At 42.8% G+C, this 5,445-nt stretch overlaps 1 long non-coding RNA gene across 1 annotated transcript; it reads left to right on the top strand.

Annotated features, from left to right (window-relative positions):
- The first annotated feature begins 2,863 nt into the window (after positions 1-2,863).
- LOC138851687 (uncharacterized) lies at positions 2,864-4,014 on the top strand. The gene is made up of 2 exons (XR_011391348.1): positions 2,864-3,740; positions 3,890-4,014. It is a non-coding gene; the product is annotated as an uncharacterized lncRNA (long non-coding RNA).
- The last annotated feature ends 1,431 nt before the right edge of the window (positions 4,015-5,445 follow it).

Here is a 5,445-nt window from a genome sequence, read left to right on the forward strand (position 1 = left end):
CTCTCCTCCTGGTGATCTTCTCCATGATTTTGCATACTAAATGCATCAGTGACATTGGTCTGTAGTTTAATGCCTCGTGTCTGTCTCTTTTCACAAAAATTGAGACTATACTTGCCATCTTCCATACCACAGGTAGTTGCCCAGTTTCAATGGACGTGTTGAAGATTTTTGTTAGTGGCACACACAGCATCTTTGCTCTCTCTCTAAGGACCCACTGAGAGATGTCCGGTCCCACCGCATTTGAGGTATCAAGTTTACATAGCAGCTTCTTCATCTCCATCTAGGCTGTGTGTTTTTCAGCCAGCAATTGTTAGTGTACTTCCCTATTTTGACTTCCTGGAGTCCTTCCTGTCTCCTCTGTAAATACTTCTTTAAATCTCATGTTGAGCTCCTCACATACTTCTTGGTCATTTCTTGTGAGCTCTCCACCTTCCTTCCTCAGCCTGATTACTTGATCCTTGACTGTTGTTTTTCTCCTGATGTGGCTATACATCTTCGGGTCAGACTTGCCTGTCAGTTCTATGTCGTATTCGAATTGTTACTGGGACTCTTTCTTTATCTATGCAAATTAGCTTCTGATTCCTTGACTAATCTCTTTATTTTCCTGGGTGTTTTGTCTTCTGTCTTCTGTATTTTTTTTCCATTCTCTAGAGCACTTGGTTTCTGCCTCCCTACACTTGTGAGTGTACCAAGAGCTCGTTCTGGTCTTCCCATCATTTCTGTTGTCCTTTGGAACAAATTTCTCCTCTGTTTTCTTGCATTTTGTTGTCACATTGTCCATCATATCCTTTACTGATTTTCCTACCATTTCACTTTGCCACTGAGCCTCTTGCAGGAAGTCCCTCATGCCTGAGTAGTCCCCCCGTTTGTAGTTTGGCTTCTCTCATGCAATTCCTGCTACCCTCTCCACTTATATCTCAACTATGTATTCAAAGCTCAGAACCGCGTGTGCATATGTGTGTGTGTGTGTGTGTGTGTGTGTGTGTGTGTTTGTGTGATTGTGTGTGTGTGTGTGTGTGTGTGTGTGTGTGTGTGTGTGTGTGTACTCGCCTAGTTGTGGTTGCAGGGGTCGATTCATAGCTCCTGGCCCGGCCTCTTCACAAACCGCTACTGGGTCACTCTCCATGCACCATGAGCTTTATCATACCTCTGCTTAAAGCTATGAATGGATCTTGCCTCCACTACATCGCCTCTCAAACTATTCCACTTCCTGACTACTGTGACCGAAGAAATACTTCTTAACATCTGTGCTTGGCTAGATGTGATTTCCAAACTGTTGCCGCATACTCCAATATGGGCCTAACGTAGACGGTGTACAGGGTCCTGAACGATTCCTTATTAAGATGGCGAAATGCCATCTTTTTCCTTGAGTGAGGTTCGTAGTCTCTGGCTCCCCTAGACTGTACTCCGTCTGCGGTCTTCTTTGCTCTTCCCCAATCTTCACAACTTTGTACATGGTGCGGTTGAACCTCAGGAGCCAATTGCTAGACCAGGCCTGCAACCTGTCCAGATTCCTTTGTAGTTCTTCCTGGTCCTCGTCTGATTGAATTCTCCTCATTAACTTCACATTATCTGTAAACAGGGACACTTCGGAGTCTATTCCTTCCGTTATGTCGTCCATATATACCAGAAACAGCACCGGTCCTAGGACTGACCCCTGTGGAACCCACACTCGTCACAGGTGCCCACTCTGACACCTCACTATGTTCCATGACTCGCTGCTGCCTTCCTGACAGGTATTCCCTGATCCATTGTAGTGGCTTCCCTGTTATCCCTGCTTGGTCCTCCAGTTTTTGCACTGATCTCTTGTGTGGATCTGTGTCAAATTCCTTCTTACAGTCCAAGAAAATGCAATCTACCCACCCCTCTCTCTCTTGTCTTACCGCTGTCACCCTGTCATAGAACTCCAGTAGGTTTGTGACACAGGATTTCCCGTCCCTGAAACCATGTTGGCTGTTGTTGATAAGCTCATTTCTTTCTAGGTGTTCCACCACTCTTCTCCTGATAATCTTCTCCATGACTTTGCATACTATACATGACAGTGACACTGGTCAATATTGTTGTTAGGGGTAAACATAGCACCTCTGCACCCTCACTCAGGACCCATAGAGAGATGTTATCTGGCCCCATCGAATTTGAGGTGTCTAGCTCGCTCAGAAGCCTCTTCACTTCTTCCTCTGTTGTATGTATTGTGTCCAACATTTGGTGGTGTACCCCACCTCTCTGTCTTTCTGGAGTCTCTTCTGTCTCCTCTGTGAACACTTCTTTGAATCTCATGTTGAGTTCCTCACAGACTTCGCAGTCGTTTCTTGTGATCTCTCCTACTTCCTTCCTTAACCTGATTACCTGGTCCTTGACTGTTGTTTTCCTCCTCATGTGGCTGTACAACAGCTTCGGGTCAGATTTGACTTTCGCTGCTATGTCATATTGTCGTTGGGCCTCCCTTCTTACCTATGCATAGTCATTCTTGGCTCTACGTTTGCTCTCCATATTCTCCTGGGTCCTTTGCCTTCTATATTTCTTCCAATTCCTAGCACACTTGGTTTTGGCCTTCCTGCACGTTTGGATGAACCATGGGCTCATTCTGGCTTTTTCATTATTCTGTTACCCTTGGGTACAAACCCCTCCTCAGCTTCCTTGCATATTGTGTTACATATACATAATCAATCATCTTGTTTATTGTCTTCCCTGCAAGTTCTCTGTCCCACTGAACCCTGCTCAGGAAGTTCTTCATTTCTGCATAGTCCCCCTTCTTGAATTTGGTTTCATTCGTCTGGCTCTTCATGTTCCCCCCTTCACTTGTAACTCTACTGTGCATTCGAATCTTATAAACACATGATCGCTGGCCTCAAGGGGTTTTTCATATGTGATGTCCTCAATATCTGCACTACTCAAGGTGAATACTAGCTCCAGTCTCGCTGGTTCATCCTCGGCGGCCTGCGGCCGCCGAGTCTGAGCCTAAATACACCAAAAAATCGAAAAAATATGAAAAATGAGTTAATCTTACCGAAAAATAGAGCAAAGATCTGGCAACATTTTGGTATGCGCCTCGTCTCTGTACGATAATTTCATATAAAGCTATCGTAATTATAACAATGGCAACTACGTCATCAGCATGACGCGGCCCAGCTCACCATAACAATAACACGTGCTCCAGCGCGACTCGCTTCATAAAACAGTATCACAGGTATTTTTTTCCTTTTTTTTTGGTGTATTTTTTAGCTAGATCTTCTAAATAGTAACTGGCAACCATCAGGTTAGCTGTGAGAAGGAGCTGCTCACACCATATAAAGTCAGTGCCGACTGGAAATCTGAAGAGGGAGTGGGTGTGTCACTTTGTCTGACAGCTGACTACCCTTGGGACGTTACTTTTTGCCTTTCATTGTATACATTTTTGGTAAACAATGCCTGCAAAGAAGAAACAGTTTGCCAAGAACATTAGCCACAAGAGGAAAAGGCACATAGAACCAATGATAAGGTCTATACAAGCAAAGAGAGCAGCAGCTGCTGTGGTTGGTGACGCCGCCACGATGCTAGTACCACCACCCTCCTCTCAACACCTGTCCTTGTTCACCGCTACTGAACTATTGGATATTTCATGTTCAGAAACAAGGAAGACAAAATATAGGAGCCCCGCAAATATGCCCACCTCCACCACGGCTGCTACTACCACAACTACTACCTCCACTGCTGCCTGGAGGACATTAGATAATCATGTGTCCACCTACATCCAGTCATAGGTACGTAATTATTAGTGTTTTTTTTGGTATATTTTTATATTGGTATGTGTATAAATATCATATATGGGTGCAATTACATGTATCTGTACATAATCACTGGGAATAATCACTGGGAATAAGATTTTGAGAATTCATTTCTTTCTTTTCAGATTGATTGGGATGGATTTTTATGATTGGCCGGCCACCAGAGAACTTCAGGACAAAGGGATCTTCATGGAACTTCAGGAATAATGTCTATATAACCAGTTCTACTCTCAATAAACGTATAAAGGCACTATGAGTATTTTTACCCACTGTATAGTAATGTTCAATGTATTTGTTGATTTTTTTCAAAAGTGCATTTATTTGTATTTTTCTGAGGTAAAACCATTATTTATGAACCGATCATTCTGAATTTTACAAAAGTTATTCAGGGGAGCCTGTTTGACTTTGTAATGGAGTTGTCTTGGGTAATAATACCTTCAATTTTGCATAAATTGATGTAAAGTGCAAAAAAATTTTTTTAAATAAAGTCAAGACATAATAATATTTTTTTTGGGTACCATAAAACATGTTATTGCATTATTTATATCCATTAGATGGTCAATTTGGCATTACTTTATCATTTGTGATTATCAACAATGATTTCGAGATTGCCAATATTGACTTGCGTTGCTATAAGTGTTGCCATGTCCAATTTTTCACATTTTTATTTTTTATAACTTTATTTATTGGACGATCTTGATGCAACTTTCACCACATGAGGCTCAATATGCCTAAAGTCTCTGGTAAAAAAAACAACGAAATCGAGCAAAGGAAAAAAAAAATTCAGGCTGCCTGTACCCTTAAGCATGGATGATGATCTCAGGTGTGTGGTGATATTCTTAGGTTTGGAATGATAGTTTCAGGTATGGGATGAGTTTCATTGGTGGAGTGATTATCTCAAGTGTGGCATGATAGTCTCAAGTGTGGGATATCCGCGGCCTCAGGGGTAATCGGGGTGAGCTTCAGATGTTGCTTTCCAGGTTTTCCCCTGTTGGTGCTTGCTTACAAGAACCAAAATTACACTCGGCTGTTTTCCAACCTATCTCAGGCTATAATTTATTGTATTCTTCGGATCCTTTCTCAGATGGGACCTTTAATGAAAGTGCCCTTCTTCTACGCAATGATATTCCGTACTGTCAACTATTTGTCCATACCTCGCTGCATTACACTGCAGCCCGTATCCACTTGAATAAGTGGTTTACAATATGTTCTTTATATCTCTCTCCTTCTCGAGCATTTTCTATCCCAGACTTTGCCTTTCTTGTTTCATCCTTACCACCACCACTTCTGTTACTTGGTGATTTTAATGCCCACCATTTCCTCTGGGGGGGGGGTCTCATTGTGACTCACGTGGCATTCAGTTGGAGGCTTTTCTCGCCTCTCACCCCCTCCATGTTTTAAATACGGGTACTCCCACCCATTTTGATCCTCGTACTCATACTCTCTCTTGCATCGATCTATCAGTCTGCTCTTCCTCCACTGCACTAGACTTCACCTGGTCTGTTCTACCAGACTTACATGACAGCGATCATTTTCCGATCATTCTTACTTCTCCTTCCTATTCACCACCTTTCCGTAGCCCTCGCTAGCAATTTGATCGGGCAAATTGGGATCTTTACTCACACCTCACTGCTTTTAGTGAGGTTCCTTCTTCATCCTCCATTGATGAGCTCCTACACAT

Source organism: Cherax quadricarinatus, unplaced genomic scaffold, assembly GCF_038502225.1.
Source record: "Cherax quadricarinatus isolate ZL_2023a unplaced genomic scaffold, ASM3850222v1 Contig1615, whole genome shotgun sequence".
Taxonomy (NCBI): Eukaryota; Metazoa; Arthropoda; class Malacostraca; order Decapoda; family Parastacidae; genus Cherax; species Cherax quadricarinatus.